The following is a 22,189-nucleotide window of genomic DNA, read 5'->3' as shown; positions in this document are numbered from 1 at the left end:
CTCAAGTTGTTAATGACACAAAGAGATTCTCGCTGAAATACCAGCCGAGGTTAGCATGCCCCACACATCAGAGGCAAGATTTGAAACAAACCTGTCTAAATTGCTAGATTCTGGCACATACTATCAGCTTCACTCGAAGTCACAATGTAAGGAGAGAAAAACAAAACAAAAACAATGAAACTGATAATGATGATGGCGGCGGCGGTGGTGGTGGTGGTGGTATCAGCTAGATAATACATCAAATGAAGATCAAGGGAGATAAGCCTGTTAGACTAGAGTGATAAATATTGTGAGGTCTGATTTCTCAGACATGTTTATTTGGGATGAAGTTTCAGCATGTTTTCTCTACATCATTTTTTACACTGATATTTTAAGTAAAAGATTGTGGTTTGGTGTTTCTCAATATTTCTCATATGCTGTTATTTATACATTTTTTTTATATACTATAGAATCACTGCTTATCAAGGCCCATAGGCCACTCAAGGATACGGGTCATAGAGTGTCAGAGTGAAACAACACCGTGATGATCAGTGATGGTGGAAATTGGATAGGAATTAATTTATTTTAGAAGACAGCTCATCAAGAACTTGTTTACATTGGACTTGAAAACGACCATACTTGGAAGCAGATTCATGGTATTGTGTTCCTCAAATGAACAGTTCTAGGAAAAATGACTCTGCTTATGGAATTTTTGTTTAGTTTTAGGCACAGATAGAGATTAATGGAAATTCCTGTAGCGAGGAGGGTGTTTGCTATGAATGCTTTACTGGAGGGGGAAGGGGTCATAAAGCGGAGATATGCTTGCAACGTCTCTTCTGTGAGAAACAAGTGGCAGAAAGTAAACTATTATTATATTTATCTTCCCAAATAAATATAGCAGACAGTCGTAAACTTATCAAGACTTAAGATCTGGAGTCATTATCAAAGTTTTTTTGGAGTTTTTTTTATTATTTATTCTGAAGTAAGAAGAATCCATAATATTTGGATTTGTCGGACTGTTCTCATCCTGAGCGCAATTTTCACAATGTTTCGCTCAATGTAACCTCCGGCCTCCTTCAACTGTATCTTGTTGAACTCGGAAATTTAGACAGAATTTCAAACGGAACCCTTTATTTACTTCACGGAGGTAGCATGCTCTTGTTCCGTCAGCCATGACTGGATAGACATCCTAAGTAATTCGCAATTCTATTTTTCGATCGCCCACACTGAGAATTGAACCTTCAACTTTCAGGAGAATATCACTTTTACAATTGATTTTTCCAAGTACTTTATCCTTGCTGAGTTTGACAGAAACATTTCCAAGTTCGACAAGATACACCATAAGAAGGTCGAAGGTTACATCAACCAAAACGTTATGAAAATGACATACAAGATGAGAACAATAGTCCGATGAACCCAAATGATACGAATAACCAATCCTCATCTAAAAAATTCAGAAACAAGAAGAATCGTTATTTTAATGTTAATATTGTTAGATAAGGAGATTAATTGATAAAAAAACCAGACTACATATTAATAACAATGTTTGTTTTTTGTTTTTTGGAAATGCTGCTAGTGCACATAATGATTTTAGAAAGTTATGATAATTAATTACCTGGTATTATAGTTTTCTAATTTTATTGTTCTATTTTTATGCATAAAAATAAGAGCTTTGTTGCTAAGTTTTATAGGAAAAGGGGGAAAAAAAGAGAACAAGAAAGGATATGAAAAAAAAAGAAACAGTAAAAAGAAAGAAATAAAAAAGAAAAAAAACAAAAGAGATGAAGAGAAAAAAAGATATCTAAGTTTACATTTTTTTTTTATAATGCTTTGAAGTATGTTGATTCCAAAAGGTGTTTCACTATTATGAACCCACTTTGGGATGGGTATTCCCGTTAGTATATAACTTAGCAATAAAAATGTAAAAAAATTGCTTTAAATTTTTTTTTAATTTTAAATATTAATTTTTTTTTTTTTTTTTTAAAATCAGAATTGTTGAAATATGTTTAAAAATATATATATGTACATATTATGTGACCAATTGTTAAAGTTGAAAAATGTCAGTTATAGACAACATTGTCTGCTCTTTTTGAGTAAGAAAAACGGAAAACATAAAAAAAAAAAAAAAACTAATCAAAAGGAACCTTATTTTGGTTCCTGAAGGAGAGGGACATTTGCTTAAAATGTGTCAATAACATCTAACACATAAAATCATTTTGTGAGCTTTTAAAAGGTTGGACTTGAATTGCATTTAAGCTTTGATTCCGACTAGCCAATTTTCATTTGTTATTGGTGTACCATGTTACTGGCACTACAACATTTTGCTAAAGTTTATTTTTTTAAATTATGCATGAGGGTCGTTTCAAAAGTAACGTCTATTTTAACTCAAAAACTAAAATATTTAATGGTGCCATTAAAATAAGCAACTTTTTGTGCTCCAGAAATTTTCTTCTTTTTTTTTTTTTTTTTTTTTTACATCGTCACCACCATTCTCAATGCACTTTTACAAGCCTCTTTTGTTGCCTGGGTAATAAAAGTCCAGAGTGCGCTTTGTCACTCGTATCTGTCGCCATTCTGAAATCGACAAACCCATCTAACTGTGCTGCACCAGCTTCATAAACATCTAACAGGTGCCAGTGAATGTTGTTAGATTCAATTTTTTCTGCATGGATGAATTCAATGATGTATCTCTGCTTCTGACACATGCCCATGACAGGGGTTGCTTTCTTAGAGTCTCACACCATCAATATCTGCAACATGGGGATGAAACTTTCAGATCATAAATGCATAAGTTCAGTCATCAATTTCCTCTGACCCAGTCAAGAGAAACAAAAATTAGGAGGCTTTATTTTTGGAACATTCCTCATACTTCCATCTGGACAAGTGATAATAAGGAAAAATTTAAATTAAAATCAGCAATGAGAATAAGTCATTTTTAATTGAATGTAGAAGTGTTCTCTTCTAAACAACTAAAAATTTTATTTTCTGCATAAGTTTATAAAAGATATACAAACAAATAAAAATAAAATGACCACCACATTCTGGGCAACATCTGGTAGACATTCTTGACATCTCTTTCTTGCTCCTATATATATAAGTTAAAAGGAAGTTTGTGCGTGTGTGTGTATCTATGTGTGTGAGTTCGTTTCTTATCAACTTCAAAACGGCTGGGTTGGTTTTTATGAAATTTCACAATGAACTTTATGTGTCTTCGATAAATATCGATAATCGAAAAAATCCAATGAAAGAAGGAACCGCTGATTTTGACAAAAGTTAACACCTTATACAGCCTAACATCACAAGTGCATCAAAGTTTTATTACCACACAAGCAGAAAGTTCCAGCATATAAAAATCAATAATAGGTTCTTTGATGTGTCTGACAAGGGCGTGTTCAAAAGGAATGCTTCTGTCTAAAGAACAATTGAATCATGATACTCAAGTTTTGCATTTTAAACTTTAATTCAAACCAATATATATATATAATAGCAATTTTGTGAAACTTCCTCCCGGTGCACCGCGATGGATCCCTTTAATGGTGTACGGTCTTTTCATCACCAGACATTTCCTTGCACGACTATTAATCACTAGACATTTAATCACGTGTTTTCATCACGTTGATACTTAATCACCTCGAGACATTTAATCACTTGGAGATTTCCAAAAGCACTTGAAGGGTACTATTTTTTTCAAGGCGTATTTGCCTATTTTTTTTTAATAAAATAGTTATTGAAAAAGTTTTTATAATAGTCTGCATTGTTTTTTGTTTTATATTGCTTGTTAACATTAAGTAAAAGAAAATGAAACTTTTTTGCAGAAGTTTGTTTACATTTTTAAATGAAAAATAATTTTAAAAAAATGTCATGTTTATTGGTTATTTGTAAAAAAAATATCTAAAAAAGTGGCTGATATTTACTTTAAGTGAACAGATAGTCTTTCTTCTAACACTTACATGATTAGCGGGGGGGGGGGGTTACCCTATAGATTTTAATCTCCTGTAAAAATAACCCCAAAATTGTCAAAGGGGTTAAATATTTTACGTAATAAAAACAATCACATAAATAGAATTATTACATAAATAAATTTTTTCCCCCTTGAGAGGTAATTGTCTTGGTATTGAGTGATTAAGTGTCCACGTGATGAAAAACATGTGGCTAAATGTCTAGTAGCTATATATCCGTGATTAAATGTCAGGTGATGAAATGTTGGTAAATCCTCTTACTAGAGTAGGAAATCAATTGATTTGATTGAAAAATGGGCGATTTTACTAATTTCTATGACAATAAAAATATAAGACTATGAAACATTTGTTGATCATCATTCAATCTTGGGTAACGTCGTGTTTCCCTGCTAGTGTTTATATATTTGCTTGCAGAAATTAATTCTTGCTTTAGTTTAGAAAGATAAAAATTTGCAATGTCCACATAATCTTCAAAAATACAGGATCTGGTAAAGTGAGGAACCATGTCACCTTTTCAATCCTCTTTTGTATCCGAATTTCAACTCTCTCAAATTAATTTTCTTTAATATTTTTCAATCCTCATTTCAATCAGTTAACTGATCCAGTGGTAGTATCTGTCAACTGAACTAACAGAATCTGAATGCGTTCCCAGCTGTTTTCAAAATAGAAGGAGCTAAGATTTGACATGATTACTGTTCTCTTTCCCTACAATCCAAACAGCCTTACTGTCACACACTGGTATTTTAGATTTCAATATCATAATCTAATATATAAGAGTCTGTCTGTCTGTCTCCATATTTTCAAACTATCTCCTCCGAAACTAAAAGTCACAGAGCAGCGCTAAGAGCCTCAAATGATTGGATTTTTTATGGACTGTTCGTTTATGGGTCTTTAACCGGTTAAAATAGTTTTTTAATGTGTCAAAATTGACAAAATCGTTATACATTTTGTACATTTATCTTAGTTTATTTTTAATCAGTTCATATGCATGTCACATTGGTACAGTGGTAACGTCGCCAGCTTTGAATGCTACGGTTTTGCTTTTGGTTTCGATTCTAGCTAGTAGCACCCATACTTTTTTTACTTTTGAAATCAGGACTGTAATAATATATACGAAATTTGGAGAAATTAAAATATCATATTTAAGCATATTTTATGACCGGGCAAAGATGAGCGCCCACCCCCTCCACCCACTAGTACCATAATAAAAGTTCTTCCATTTTTCAGCTTTAATTAAATTTTGTACACAAAATAATCAAAATTAAGATGGTAACTTCTTAGAAACTGTATTTGCTCGCAGAGTTGATTGTTGGTTGGTTTCATTTAATGGCATATCAACCCTTTTCAGTTTATTTAATACCAAATTTAATACCAAATAAAGAACTTTTTGATAAAAGTTTTTCATGCTTGGTTTTTATTATGTTCACATATTCCCTCACGTCGTCATTTTTGTATTATTTGTTTCATACAATCATTTTTTTTTTTTAATAAACTTGCATTTATATATACTTTAATCTTCAAATAATTTGCTTTGGAGGATTTTGTAAAAAGTCTGAAAACAATATATTATGTTCAACTGATTGATGGGACCTGACTAAAACCCCAGGTAAAATGACTCCACACTCCCCAGAAACTACAAATTTTCACCCACTACTTCTTAATATCTTCAAATACTTATTCATAATATATATCTATATCTATTAAAAGAAGAAAGTGAACCTTAGGTTTACTTCCGGCAGCTTCGTAACTCTTGCTTCACTTATTTTGTCTTTTCACACTATGAATAATGTTTCTGACAAAGGGGGAAGAATTGCTGTTTTAGTTTCTGACTCTGAATTAGTATTTTTTTATCTCCTTACATCAAGTGGTTTCATGCCTTGTCTCGAGCGATTTACATGATTTTTTTTTTTTAATACTACTAGCTGCAGTTTCATATCAGACCCAGGACCAAACTTATTCCATTCATAGATGGGGAGCCTAACAAGTACTACTATTCAGTTTCAAGAGTGGACCTAGGAGTAATTGAAATTAAGGGGTGATTCCACCTTATTTCAAGCTCTCAAATAGAAGTTTTCACTAACAAATGTAGTTGAAGGGCATACTGCGAGCAGAGTGAGAGTATTTTTGTTTTTCATTCACTTAAATGAAATTTCTCTGCAACTCATCATACAGCTGATACTCTTTCTTCAGTGCAGAGACAACATCAAGATAAGTTTTTATCATTTTAGACAGTGCCTCAAAATAAACAAGCAATCTATACGAACATCAGAGACATGCGCAGGTCTCTTTTGCCACCTATTTTTAAGCTATTAGACATAATAATATGAAATTTGGTATGAATAAAACGTCCTGATTTTAATTGCATTTAATTTCGATTCAATTAAATTTAAACCATAAGAAAATGATTAAAAAATATAACTGCTGAAATTTTGTTCATTTTAAGATATGCAAATTAAAATATTTTTAGGTTCATGACTTTTAGTCATGTAAGCTTCTATTTTCAACATAAGATTAGTTTGATTTATTTATTGCTTTAAAGTATAAGATGGAACGATAAAACTGTTACCCCAGAAAAGACGACATGATTCCATTTCCGTTTGATGACAACTGCTTTTCTTTTTTTTTTGTTGCAGACCATCTACTAGTTGGCCAGTTGTGTACAAATCCCAAGAGCGATAGGAGCCTTCTATTATGTCTGAAAGTGACACAGTGTTCAACGAGTGAGATCAAAGATACACCGCTGTACAACTCATGCTCTCTACCGATCAAAGTTATGACAACATGATCATTGCCAGCACCCTAAAAATGCATCCGTGGATTGCCACGAATAACAGGGACATGCCCACGATGATGGAAACAAAGTTTCCGACCATGGTTATGGTCTTTGATGTGGTTTCAAGTGAGGGTCACATCATGCCACCTCACATCTTCGAAGTCGGTTTGGAAATCAATACCAAAGTATACCTGGATGTGCTGAAGAGTGCAGTGATCCACTGATGCAATCAGGTGGAAATCTGGCAGACTCTGGGTGTGGCAGCAGGACTCGACGCCAGCTCACAAGTCCAAAGAAACAGCTTCAGGAGTGCTACAACATTGTACCCTTCTCTCAGTGGCTCTCCTCCTCCCCCTGACCTGAACCCGTAGGACTACTTTGTTTGATCATACAGAGAACATCACAAACATGACCTCCCACAAGACCAAAGCCAGCCTGATCGCCATCACTGTCAAGTATGTGCTAAACTCCTGCCAGTGCTTTTTTTTTTTTTTTTTTTTTTTTACACAGTGGTCACCACTTATCAAGGCCCAGAAGCCACTCAGGGATAAGGGTTATTGCAAGTACATTACGTTAGTGTGGAGATTTGATGAAGTGTTTACTTAAGGGGCCGGTTCATTAGGAATTTGTTTACGTTGGACTTGAAGACATCCAAGTTGTAGTCAGGTGGGAAGCAGGCAGACGGAACAGAGTTCCACAGGCGTGCAGTTCTAAGAAAGAAGCTTTGTTCATGGAATCTACACAGACAGACAGACACTTTGACTTTTATAGATATATAGATATACACACATTGATTTTTATTATATATATACACATAAAAGTCAAAGTGTCTGTCTGTCTGTCTGTGTACATTTCCCTACACAATAACTCTGTCAATTTTCAGTCTACAGACTCGAAATTTGATATATAGGGGAGTGAGATTTGGGAAAATCTTTGTAATCGGTTTTCAGCCAAAAATTTGGCTGTTAAGGGGTAAAAGTTAAACGATTTGACCTTTGAGAACTCTAACAAACTCCTCCAACAATTTTGGATATAAACACTGGAAATTTTAGATATAAGTTCCTTGGACATGGATTTAACTTAATAACTTGATTTGAGCCCAAAACAATAAATGTTAAGAGGTCATAATGGAGGTCAAAGTTAAAAAAAATTTAACCTCTGTGGTCTCTACCAAATTACTTAGACAATTTTTGGTCTAAACATTTGAAATTTTACATAAAGGGTATTCAGAGATAGAGCAAGCTTTTTAATCGGTTTGGGTCAAAAATTTCAGCTACAAATATATAAATCTATGTATGTATGTTTGCATGTTTGCCTAAAATTTTTGACAGAAGCGACGGATTTTCACAAGATCAGTATCGTTTTGAAGCTCAACCCTTCAGATGACAAATACCGAAAAATTGGCTAAAAACATTAATTTTTTCACCCTCAACTGGGCACTTTTCTACAGGGAGGGGTTGCTTTTTTTCGCCAATATTTTCGAAAGTCATCCCCTCTTTTCGATTGTCTAGCCTTAATTTAAGCCTACGTCACTTCCGGTTTGGCGGTGGTCGTAACAGTAAAGACGTCACGTTTTTTTTCACATTCTTTTCCTCCTTCGCGGTATGGGTTCCAGCCTGCCTTCCTACTACCAATTTTTTTTTTGCTCAATACACACCTCCAAACACCCGGGCAACGCCTGGCACCCATGCTAATATATAATGAAAGTCAATGTGTGAGTTTGGCTCACTTTAATAGTCATGTATGCAAATTTCATTTTAGGAACAAAAAAAAAAAAAAAGGAGAGTGGGAGTTCATTTAAATAATAACTAATAATAATAAAAAGAAAAGTTTTTTTCTGTTTTAATATAGACACAAAAATATTTTCTTATTTAAACAAAATGAGAAAAGAGTTTCATCTTGTTGATTAGTTTCGTCTTTTCTTATTAGTAAAGAAGGAAAGATAAGAGTTTTGTCTCGGTTTTCTTAGCAATTAGTTCCGGTTAATTTCAAATAATGAACAGGATTTAAACTGCAAAGCGATGGCATGTGAACGAAGCTTGCTAGTGTATATATTTCTTATGCATAGACTGGACATTGTCTCAGTAGACAAATATTTACTTATAATAATGCAGACTCAGCATTCACTATTATTAAGCTACAGTAAAACATACAATTATTTGCTTTTGAATTTTGGAATACATAGGTAGTTCAATACTGTGAACATGTTCAAGGATGATTATATCAACTAGTAGAGCTGAAAACAAAATACTGCCTGGATATTGGAGATTTTTAAAGTATATTACAGAATTCTAGACGTGAACCTTGTAAGTCAAGATTTTATTTTATATCTTGTGGAAACCGTTCATCTACACCAAGTTTTTTTTCCTGAATCAAAATACTTTTTTGGTAAAAAGATTTTTCTTATGAACGCCATTATGCAATACATGTACAAATGATGTCAGTCTGGTGCAAATGCAAATGAAAACCTTTGACTTTAAAGTAAGTTATGAACATAAATTCACATAATTAAATCCTACTTAGATAAGAGAAAAATCCAGGTTGTCCTCGACGGTCGTACATCTAAACAATATGATATAAATGCGGGAGTGCCTCAGGGGTCTATCCTTGGACCTCTATTATTCTTAATATTCATTAATGACCTCCCCAACAAAATTGCCTCTGAGCTGGGTATATATACTGATGACACCACACTCTATAACAGGCATGACAGGAAAACAAATGAACACATATCTAAAGAAATGGCAAAAACACTAGAGGATGACCTCCGATCTGTAGTGGAATGGGGACAAAAATGGATGGTCACATTCAATGCTGCCAAGACTAAACTGGTTTCCTTCAATAATTACAAGAAACCTTCCCTGCCACCAATAGCAATGGCCAGTGACTCTTTATCTGAGAGTACATCTTTCAAACTGCTTGGTCTAACGTTCACAAGAAACATAAGTTGGAACAATTACATTGAAAGCATTGCCAGGGCCGCTGTGAAGGAGGTAGGCTCTCTCTACCGTGATAGAAAACTACTAACACCCGAAAGTATCCTGTACCTCTATAAGGCCACCATTCGCTCATGTATGGAGTATTGCTGTCACATTTGTGCTGGTGCATCTGCTACTAGTCTCTCGCTCCTAGACAAGGTTCAAAAGAGAGTTGCCAATCTGATAGGCTCTGAACTGGCATCTAAGCTTCAGCCTCTGTCCCATCAACGAAATGTTGCATCCCTCTGCCTGTTCTACAAGTATTTTAATGGTGAATGCTCTGGTGAACTACAGACACTTGTGCCCCCACGATGTAGACACCCTCGACAAACCCGACAGGCAGATAAATCCCACCCCCACACAGAGATCCCTAGATGTAAAAGATCTTTCTACTCCAGTAGTTTCTTCCCCAGAAACGCTAGACTCTGGAATTCCATTCCATGTCCCTGCTTCCCCAACTTATAACAGAAGTTCAAGTGTAACGTGAACCAACATCTTGCTGCCCAAATCCCAACATAATACCCCAGTAGTTGTTGCCTCTGATAGTAGCCCCCTACACCAAAGTGGCAATGTGCCTTGTTTGGAGTGAAAATGTGAAAAAAAAAAAAAAAAGATATGATACTAAATAGTTTAAGTATTTATCTGTGCATATAATCATCGCAAAAGTTTTACATTTGGTGATATGTAATTTTTCGATTATTTTTTCAGATGTGTCTTATTCAAATAATTTTTTTTTTTACAAGGTAGTCACCACTTATCAAAGCCCGGAAACCACTCAGGGATAAGGGTTATTGTGTGTACAGTACGTTAGTGTTGGAGATTTGATAAAGTGTCTTACTTAAGGAGGCGGTTCATCAGGAATTTGTTTACATTGGACTTGAAGACATCCAGGTTGTAGTCAATGGGAAACAGGCAACCAGAACAGAGTTCCACAGGAGTGCACTTCTAAGAAAGAAGCTTTGTTCATGGAATCTACGTTTTGATTTTGGCACAGATAAAGAGTGGGGAAAGTTTTTGACAGTGGTTTCAGCTAGGCGAGTGTTTATCGTGAAAGATTGGTGAGGGGGAACCAGAGATTGGAGTTCAAACGAGCACCTGCCATGGTAGTAACGATAAAACAAAGACAGGCTCGCAACATCTCTCCTGTGGGAGAGAGGTTGCAGGGAAGAGAAAAAGGCATCACCCACTAGGTCACAAAGTCTATTTTGTATTCTGTCAAGACAAGATAGGCTGTTTTTAGCAGCTCCTGCCCAGATGTGGCAGCAATACTCCATCCTTGGACGTACTTGGCTTTTATACAGATAGAAAATTGCATCAGTAGTAAGATATCTTCTGGAGCAGTAGAAGGATTCTACCATTTTTCCAGCGACCTTAGTAACTGACGATGTACGTATTCCATTTCAGCTCAGGGGTAAAGGTCAAGCCCAGAAGCTTATCAAAACATGGAGCTTCCTCTAGACGAGAGCCACGCATTTCAATTGATGCCAGATGGGGATCAGAGCGTTGATGATGTAAAGATAGGAGCTTGGTTTTAGATGCATTAAAAGTAACCAGCCACCTCCTCCCCACTGTACCACGCGCTCAAGATCAGAGGAGAGAGAATCTGAGAGAACTTTTGTCATTTACGGCATTTGATGTGTTGCCATAGATGGTCGTGTCATTAGCATAGATTTCAACGAATGATTTAAGTATGTGTTTTGGGAGATCATTGATGTCTATCAGGAAGAGAGTTGGGCCTAGGATGGACCCCTGAGGGACTCCAGCATTAATATTGATGACCTCTGATTTCTGCCCATCAACTACTACTCTTATGAGCCTATCGGAGAGAAATGATTTTATGATCAAGAAAACATTTCCAGTTATACCGTAGCTGGAAATCTTGTGAAGTAGGTCCTTATGCCATACCTCATCGAAGGCCTTTGATGTGTCAAGAGCAATTGCCCTAGAGAGGAAGCCTTTGTCCAGAGATTCGCTAATCCTATGGGATATAACAGTTAACACATTTGCTGTAGATCTGGCAGAACGGAAACCATATTGCATGTCACTAAGAACGTTATTTCTGCTGAGGTGGTTGACTACTTCTTTATTTAATATGGATTCCAGCAGCTTACTCATGACACACAGGAGACTTATTGGTCTGCACTGAGAGGGAGAGGACTTATCACCTGAATTCTTAAATACAGGGCATACTGATGAGATTTTCCAGTGTGTTGGGAAGCAATTCTCTTTAACGCAATGCTTAAACAGTTTTGGCAAGTTCTAGTTGAAGCTTTTTCAGCACAATGATTGGAATGCCGTCAGAGCCAGTTGCTTTACTGGAATCAAGGTTTTTGATTAGCTTGGTGACCTCACGCACAGATATTTCTATGTTGCAGAGCGTGTTGTCTGTTACAGGAGGAAATACAGGGAGTTGATGATTAGTTAAATCATATGACAATTGAATGAAGTAGTTTAATTAGTATATCCTACATGAGGATGAAGAACCCAAATCTGATATAAGACTACAAAAACTTAAATGTTCCAGCAAGTTTTCATAAAAAAGAAAATTCATATTTCAATATCTGAATCCTTCCCACATAGTCTAACCCAAAAGTTGGGGAGTAGCTATGATTAAGTGTGAAAAAATAAGTGGTAGTAGAAACAAACAAACCTATAGATACACTTTCTCCTTTATTCACGAGAGTCTAAAATTATAAATGCACCAAGAATGTTATCTGTAAATCATGAAATTAAAAAAGAAAAAAAAGTATTACATACCTCCAAAAAAGAAAAAAGATGATATAAGTCTTAAAATTCCTGAAAAATACAAAAATAAGCAAACGTATTAGTATATAAAAATATTGAGGATGTTATTGTTGGATATATTAAACTAATATCAAAAAAATATAAAATAAACCAATTAATACTGTAAAATTAGTCAAGAGTTATCTTCCTTTGATGATCAGGTGTTTTAAGTTTGTAAAAAGGCTGAAGCTACTAGTTAGCAACTTTAGCAGAAATCAAAGTTGCAGTTTTTTTTTTTTTAGTTTTTTACTGCTTCTAGAGTCAGGATTAAAAATTTATGAAGTCATCTCCCTAACCGATAAAAACAAAAATGAGTAATAATATATCTATGCTTTTTATCAAACTATAAACAAAAACTCTGAAAATGTTATCTCGTTATCGTGCACACTTCATCTGTATATCAATGTTTTAAATGAAGGGTGAACGAATGATAAAAGTGGCAAGAGAGATTGAAGAATGTAAATAAGAGGGAGAGAGGTAAGAGACAATGAGAGAGACTATATGTATTTTTTTTTTTTTTTTTTTTTCAACTCTCTACATGTGCTATCTTTGGAATAATATAAGCTGTATATCCAGTCATGAATCAGCATCCAATAAAAATGGAAGCAAAATATCAACTCTTCCCAAACGATATGGTTTGATATTTGAACTTAATTATTTCTTATTACACATCCTTACAATCTATCACACACACACACACACACACACACACACACACACACACACAGTATGCTAGCGAAATAGATTACTAGAATATTAACCCACTGATTCACTTTCCTTTTTTTTTTTCTTTTCCATTCTTACAATAATATTCACATACAAATAAAGGTAAAAGAAATATATATAAGCATTACCTACAAGTGTCACTAAAATTAGGGGGGGGGGCTTTCAAACCAAAATTATTAATCATGATTTTTGGATCAATGAGAATGTGTCTTACAGGATTAAATCAAGCACATTGTAGATCCACTCAGATGAAATCAAAAAATAAAAAAAACTATTTGTAGACCAAAAAAGGAATCTCCAGGCAAATGTGATGACTAAAGGATGCTGGAGATGACGTTGTAAGAACAACGATAATGCAATTACTCTTCAACCAAGGTTAGTACAAATGAGTTTGGAATTTACATAATGAACATGAAAAATATCTAAGTATCTGCAACATGATATAATAGAAGGTAATAAATGTTTTGTTCCTGTTGAGTGTGGACTATTGTAGATAATAAAAAGGTGTAATGAACATTGCCAATGGAGATCCAAAACAAACCATCACATACAGTGTAGAATTTCTTTGGGTTTTGTTAACGTTTTAATGGCAGTCTATTTCATTTGGGTTAACACAATCTTCATTATGTTGGATGTACATAGCAATTAATATAATTAATTACTGTTTAGTAAAGATTTGTAAAGAGATGTAATCTAATTTTTCTAGATTATATAGTTGTAATCATTGAAAAGACAATGCTAAGTATGTCTACTGGTCAGTAATGAAGGTTTTAGTCAAAACAACGCCAACCAATTCCTATTATGTACCGTACCCACAAGTATTCAAACTTAGTCTATTCCAGCAATCATTCTCAATCCTCTCATAACGTTATTCATCTCTCAGCCTACAATAATTCTATCTGTAAGGTATCCTCCAGTGGCTTTTGATCTTAATAATTGGTAATACATTAGTAAAAACAAAATAGAATTTAACTAAAACTTTAAACATGATCTTTTTTCAAATTTCGTTTTGATTTTAGTTTAAATAAAATGGAAAAAATGTGAGGCTATTTCTTTATTATGCTAGTTTAAACACATAACAAAATGCTTTGATTTCCAATCAACTTTTTAGATTTTCATTTACCTTCATTTTGTCAAACTAGTCACTCTAAGAAAGGGAAAGACATCCCTTAACAGTTTCTTTTTGTTTAGCCAGGTTCATCCACCATACCAGCCCCCCCCCACACACACACACCACCACCACCAAGGTTAGCAGCACAAACCAACCTCCAAAACATGTTTACCTGATCCACACCTATTTACAGCTTCCTTTAACCACTCCCGACAACTTCATGCAAAAAAAATTACATAAAAAATAAATAAATTATGCCAATCATTCTTTAAAAACTAAAGGATCTCTTGTGAAAAATATTGTAAATTGTTTATTCCCAAAACAAATGTTCCTCCATTTCAAAGAAAATTAAAAAAAATTATCCAATGAAAAACAAGTACATTTTTTTTTTTTTTTTTAATCTCTGATGATTGAAAAACTGCATCAGCTATTATTTATTATGCCTGTTTGGACAGCTATGATTCAAATCTATGATTCCATTTCATCTTTTAATAAAATGAAATAAATAAACAAAATGAGAGAGAGGAGGTTGGTTGGTTTTTGTTTTACGGCATATCAACCCTTTTCGGGTTATTTAATGGCAAATTCAAAGATTTTGAAGACAAATTTTTTTAATAGAATATATTTGTTGTTTTCACGTCGGTTTCTATTTAACTCATAGTTGGGACCCTAAAAGGTACTACCACTCCGGGTCAGAGTGGACCTGGGAGCAATGGTAATTAAAGGGTGGCTCCACACTCCCCAAAGCCCACAAACTGGGGCCTCACCACTGGATATAGTTTAAGATCATATCCAGGACCCCCATTGAGGGACTTTTACCCTCTGCAGGGGGGGGGGCAGTCGGCGTATTCTAATGCCCCACCGACAGGGCCGAGAGAGGAGGTAGTACATTTAGGTAGCAAGCCTCCTATTATACACATTTTTATTGAGAATAGTATCCAAAGATTGCTTAGCATTTTGTATATTTGCAAAAGCAAGATTTTCTTATGGAAAAATGGTATGCAAGAATTGCCCCTTCTCATTGGAGGAATCCATCCTTCCTATCTGACAAATAAAGTTATCTTGTGAAATTTTAAAAGTTAGAACTAAATCAGCTGACGACATTCATTTGTTATTGTTGTACCATGTTATCGGCATTGTAATAATAGATTTTGTTACATTTTATGTGGAAATTCATATAGCCCTACCCTGATAATATTGAAAACATTTTTCAATTATAACTGGAAAAGAAAAAAAAGAGGAGGAATGTATTTTAAATTAAATATTAAAAATGTCTTCCTTATTATTAAATTTTTTTTTTGGGGGGGGGGGGTATGTTGTCCGTCATAATTCCATTTTCTTAGGTTACAGACCGTCAGGTTCATGATTGTTGCATTTTTTTTTTTATTTAGAGGATAGAACAATAGTAAGAGCTCGACATTTTTTCATGAAAAAGTATACAAATATATAGTCTGAGATGAGAATGCCTTTCACTTAAAATACAAACCAATAAAATTGAATTTTCTGTTTAATGTTTAAGTTTTTTTTATTTAAAGTTTTATTTCACTTTTTAATAAATCATGTTATGAACAGTTCTTGACCACCTCCCCAATAAATTAAAAAAAAAAAAAAAAAGCAAGCCTGCTAGCCTTTTCTTCGTTAATATTTAATTTACGCGACTGAAATAGGAAAAGAAAAAATTTTTCCCCCAATTATTCTATCAATAAAAGTCTAACTCCTTTTATTTGTGATTAATTCTTATTTCAGTCAAATTATTTAGATTGAAATAAGTTTCGGCAATACTTAATCATAAACAACTTGTATTTTGGTTTGTTTTACTTTTCTTTGTACTAAAGCATGGTTAAAGTTAGAAAATAAAACAGGATTTTTAATGTTTTCTTTTAATGGTTTCATTCTACACGTGAAACGCTGAAATAAAAATTAAATCATAGTCAGCATCTAAACAAGTCAGTAGACATGCTAGCTATGGAAGAACGATAACTAGTTTATAAACGTCTTTTTTTTTAAACTAATAACTTATGAAACGAAGTTCCCATTCTTAACATATGTCTTTGTTTATGAAGATGGCAGCTATATTTTTCACCCGATTTTCATTTCAGCATTTTACATGGTCAATGAAACTTGCAATTGTTTTTTTTTATGTTATCTCAATGAACAAATGCAAACGTTTTTTCCCTCCTGTCCTAACTATTTTTTTTTGTTGTTTACTTGCCTCCCCACGAGGACAGAGTTAGACACGAGGTTGATTTTTAATGTAGGTAAAAACCAGCTCCCCAAAAAGGCGAACTCTGGTTAATAACAAAAATTAAAAATCAGTCATGAAGGATTTCTTCTCCATTAACCGAGACCAAAAAAGTGTAGTTCAGCATCTGAAGAACAGATACTACACTTTGATCCTGGTCTGGTATGCTGATTATATTATGTGCAGTATATTTTCATTGGTTATGATACAATATAGTATACATTCGTTCCTCATACCATCCTATCAGGATTACCGTCTCTGTTTTTTTTGTTTTTTTTTTTGGAGGGGGGGGTGCAGTAGCAGTGGGGGCATGTATTACCTATTCTGTTATATCATGCTTCCAGGTATTGGGGAATAGGAATCATTCTTTCAAACATTACTTCCTCCAGGGGGGGGGGGGATAAGTGAATGTAGTTTGTGCATTACGATATTATTCTCTCAACTTAACAAAAATATTATTGTTGGAATCATTAATTAGAATTGGGAATCAGAAAACTCAGAACTGTTTGGGGATATCTGAATCAATGAGAAAAATGTTGGCCTAATTTCAGATTCTAAAACACGATTCCTTATTTTTATTTATTTTATTTTTTAAATATCTTCTCTCTTTTTTTTTAATACTTAATTTTCTATTGCTTGCACAAGTGAAAAATATAGCTAACAATCTCATGATCAGTTACACAATCAAAATCTCAGATACTATGCATTACGGAAAAATATAAGTTAATCAAATTAAAAAATAAAATCATATCAAAATTTGAAAGTAGATGACTCTCTGCTACCCCCCCCCTCCCGCAAAAAAAAAAAAAATTGAAATCCTACTTTGTAAGTGGATTTTAAAATTGGAATCAGTAATTGTATTGGAATCGTCCCATCACTACAAAAATATGTGATTGGATAGCGCATATATTTGCTAGTACATATATACAGATGTGATGTACATTAACATTAAGTATCTTTTGTGCACAGCACTTTCAGCTGACCAACACGAAGATTGTCAACAACAGGCTAAGAAGACAGATACATCAACTCTTAATAAAATGCATGCAGATACTGAAATCGGAGGCCAAATAACCAATTTATATTTTTTATGACTTCTATCATAAAACGTTTACCTAACATAAAAACACTATTTACCAATGACCACATTGCAGACAGGCTCAGCTCAGATGAAAGAATTGTCCACTAACAAAGCCTCATAATATCTCACCAGATAGACGAGTACAGTCAACTCAAAAGAAATTGTGAACATGAAAGAAATATCTTTATAGCAAGACCATTACTAAAAACCCTTGGGATATGACCTGAAGTATCTACAATGAGTTCTTCTCGATTGAACAGTCTCGTCACGGTTTGATATGCGGCATTTAGGAATAAAAAAAAACATTACTTCATAGAATCTAGAGTTTTTATGTACGTGCTGATAGCCAGACACTAGCCTTTTCAACAGAATTGTTATACAAATACATTTCGATACCACATTATCATGATTATGAGACTGACGCACTGCCTACTGCATTACCGAGACAGCCATCTTACTGCTCAACTCCTACGTAGTGTCCCTACAAATTTTGTTCCAAATAGTAGTCCTTTACATTCAAGTGGCACTGTGCCTTGTTTGAGGTGAAAATACAGTATAAAAAAATAAATAAATAAAACGATTATAGGTTCTTAGTAACTTGTCGATTCATATGAAATTTATATATATACATATATATACATATATATATATATATATATATATATATATATATATATATATATATATATATACATACTAGCTGTACCTACATAATATTTCCTAGGATACAATGAAGTTATAATATTTATAAAATTTAATTTTTTTCCAACTCTTCACTTAAAAATATGAATTAAATGATTTGGATTAATCTTGTAACTAGTATTAAAAATAATTTTTATAGCATAAATTGCCGGGGCTGAAAGAATATTTGATTCATCAGCTTAAATCTATTTTAAGTCCAATTTTTCTTCTTTTTTTTTTTTTGTTTTAATTTGAATAACATACTTTTATAGATATTGTCATATGATCCTTAGAAAATAAGATATAAATAAAATATAAATTCTAAAAATCGTTACTTACAAATCTATTTGCAGATCATTTTTTTTCTGCCACCCACTAACCTGCTTAATTCAAAGAAAATCTCCCAAGACTGGCAAACATTTGCTAAACAAAATAAGACAAAATCAATAGTTTTCATTTTAACTCTTATCTTTCTTATTATTGCTTCCTATTCAAAAGACAGGATTAAAATTTAGTCTTATTGCTCAGTTCTTAACCGATTCATTCAATCTATAATCTTTGTTATAGCCCAGTAAATGTAATCGCCTTACGTTGTCCAAATAAACAATGCACTATTGAATAAACCAAAAATCAACTTATTGGCAAAGCACCGTTTCGGCCAGACAGACGCTCTAAAAATAAAGTAGACAAATTCAAATTAAATGAAAAGTGAAATAAGCCACATCATTTTAAAAACATAAAACATCACATCTAGGCTTTTAAATATTAATTTTATTTTTCAAGATATAGTCAAGATTGTCTGCTTTTTTATTGACATCCGGTTTCTGTTCCAATACCAAGATTGGGTCCTTTCTGATTAATGATTATCTTCCTCTTAGATAAGGTGAAAGCCTCCCTCCCTCCCCCTGTTAAGAGTGGCTTTCTTATTAACTTGACTATGTCCAAATATCTAGCCAAATGGACAGCAGAAACCGGAAATCATAAAGAGCAAACATCCGTTTTCTTGCTTTATAATTTTAAAATATTAAAAAGCCCTTCATTTTGATGAAAGATAATAAAAATTTTAAATTAAAAAAAAAAATTGAAAAAAAGAAATTTAAATATATGCACAGAAGTTAAATTTCAACCTTAAACTTTCTCCTAGAAATAAAATTATCCCCCCCCCCTTTTTTTTTTCAGAAATGTATATTATACACTAAGGATGGCTGGCTTTGTGTTGAAAGGAATATAAGAAGAAAATATCTCATGAACTTGCTGTATCCTGATTAGAATAGTGATCATGTTAATTTTAATAATCATTGAGTTTTTCCTGCTGATTGATAAATCTACTGTCATCAAAATTTTCATTCTTGTTAGCTCCTTACATCAAGTGGATTCATGCCTTATCTGAATCTACATCCATAAAATAAAATAAAAATAAACTGCAAGAACCTTAAACAATGGAATTTGAATGGAATGAATCTTTAAGACAAGGCAAGCTTGGAGAAGGAGCTTTCAAAAAAGGTCAGCTCCAACCCCACCCCCAAAATTAAGGGAAATAGGACAATAATAACGATTGCAATGCAAATCAATAGTGTGCTAGTTTGTTTTTCTCCAACCAACAACATTCTTGGCCTTCGGGACAAGATCAAAGCGTAGTATCTGTTCTTCAGATGCTACACTTCAATTTCTTGTTCTGTCAGTGGAGGAGAAATCCTTCACGACTGAGACAATTTTTATTTTTGTTCCTTTTCTCCACGTTAAAAAACGACCCTGGTGTCTCCGTCCCGTGGGGAGGCATTGTAAATAGGAACATTACAAAATAATAAAAGTAAGAAAACATTAATTTATTCAGAATTGATGCATTTGTTTATTTTTACTTAGATTTATTAATTTTTTCTGAGAAATAAGTTATATATTATTTTATGTATCTACATAATATTTTATGTAGATATTTTCAGTATTCACTTCAACAGTGCTTGATACATAGTATTTTGGAAACTATATATGGCAATTAAGCTACACAGAATTTTCTGCATTTCATTTTTGTGAAGATTAGTTAGCCTGACAAATCCTCACAAGGATGAAACGCGAAAAATTCTGTGTAGCTTAATTGCCATATATAGTTTCAAAATTTACTATATATTACTAACAAGTCATAACAAACCACTAAAAGACAAGAGTTAACAAGATGGATGGATTTTTTATTACTTGAGTCACCACCTATCAAGGCCCGAAGGACACTCGAAGATAAGGGTTACGGAATGTAAGGTGGTTGTATAGTAATCATTAATGGTGTAAATTGGGTAGAATTTGATTATTTATGGGGATGTCTCAATAAGAACTTGTTTGCATTGGATTTGAAGGCTATCATGTTGTATTCAACTGGGAAACAGGCCAGCAGAACAGTGTTCCAAAGAAGGGCAGTTCTGGGAAAGAAACTTTGTGAAATCTACATTTAGATTTAGGCGCAGATTGAGAGTTGAATTGTATAAGACAGACAGACAGACAGACAGATAAATAGATAGTTGAATAGTATACGAGGATTAAGATTGTACACATATGAACTCCAAACAATAGCCAACCCAGAAAACAGCAATTCTTACCCTTTGTCAGAAAGGTCGCTTATGGAATATGAGAAAGAGACAAAATAGGAAGGAAGCAAAACTAAAAGTTAACACAAGATCAATTTTCGATTGTCATTCATATTATGAATGAAGTGAACCACTTTATGAGTAAAAGAAAAAAATATATGACTAATTTTTATATTCACAATATTTGGATTATTCAAACTACTGTTTTCATCTTTAGTGTTACTTTTACGTTCCGGTCGATATATTCTCTGACCGAAATAAATATAATACTAAAGAGAACAGTAGTCTGAATAATCCAAATGTTATGAATTATCAATCCTCATCTCAAAAATTCAAAAACAGTTTGTAGATGTTTGGTATTAAAAAATGTTCTTACTTCAATGAAAAAAAAATGATTCTTTGTAATTTATATTTTTCTTCTTTCACATTTAAATTTTCTATTTTTAGTACCATTTTCTACAAAGAGTTGCCTTAAAAAATGTCTTTTTTATGTTGTTAGGGTATTATCTCTGTAAAGGCTGTGATTTCATCTTTGAAGTGACACAAAAATTCTACTTACGATAATTTGTATTTTTTTTTAATAAATCACTTTACAATATAAATAACATTTTTTTCGTTATAAAACACCTAATTAAAAAAAATAAATAAATAAAATCAGAAGTGACTATTCTGAGGTTTCACTGTTTCCGGAAACAACACAGCAGAAAGCTCCCAGTGACTTTAGTCAACTATAATCCTATAACTTTATGTATTTTATTTTTAAAGTCAATTATTAATAAATTCCAATAAGGTCGGATTATCCTAATTTTTGGTGGATTTTTTCAGAATCCAATTAACACAAAAAAAAAAAAAAAAAAAAAATCGCTGCCCGCCCCAAAATACATTAAAAAAAAAAATTTAATAAAAAAAAAAAATAATAAAAAAAAAAAAAATGAAAATTTAAAAAATATATAATAAATTTTAAACAAAGTTGTGAAAATATAAAAAATCTTACAAGATAATTTCCATTTTTTTTTTAATATATAATTTACTTATCAGTTTGTTCAAGCTGGGGATGGTGCATCCTACCGGATGCCAAACATTCACCCGGTATTGACATTTTAAAGTAAATCAGAGTACACGTTGCTGCTTTTTTGGGTTTTTTTTTAAATGTTTATATATATATATATATATATATATATATATATATATATATACACACACACACACACACTTTAACGAGGAGAAGTAAACAATTATTGTTGTCGATTAAGTATAAATCTTAGTTAAAGAAAAAAAATCTGTTGGTAATGCTTTACGAAA

The 22,189-nt window shown here is 33.1% G+C and overlaps 1 protein-coding gene across 13 annotated transcripts in view; it reads right to left on the bottom strand.

Moving 5' to 3' along the window:
* LOC145292164 (uncharacterized) overlaps window positions 1–22,189 on the bottom strand; it is an 801,350-nt gene that overhangs the window by 606,777 nt on the left and 172,384 nt on the right. For 11 of the 13 annotated variants that reach the window (XM_080138343.1, XM_080138347.1, XM_080138350.1 and 8 more), the window contains exon 2: window positions 12,447–12,485. The exons of the other annotated variants lie outside the window; for them this stretch is intronic. The gene's annotated coding sequence lies outside the window, so the exon portion shown is untranslated. The remainder of the gene's footprint in view (window positions 1–12,446; window positions 12,486–22,189) is intronic. 13 annotated transcript variants of the gene reach the window in all.

This window comes from Euprymna scolopes, chromosome 13 (genome assembly GCF_053919585.1).
Source record: "Euprymna scolopes isolate OS-2025 chromosome 13, ASM5391958v1, whole genome shotgun sequence".
Lineage (NCBI taxonomy): Eukaryota > Metazoa > Mollusca > Cephalopoda > Sepiida > Sepiolidae > Euprymna > Euprymna scolopes.
The sequence above is the reverse complement of the archived record's forward strand: the minus strand, read 5'-3'. Positions and strand labels throughout refer to the sequence as shown.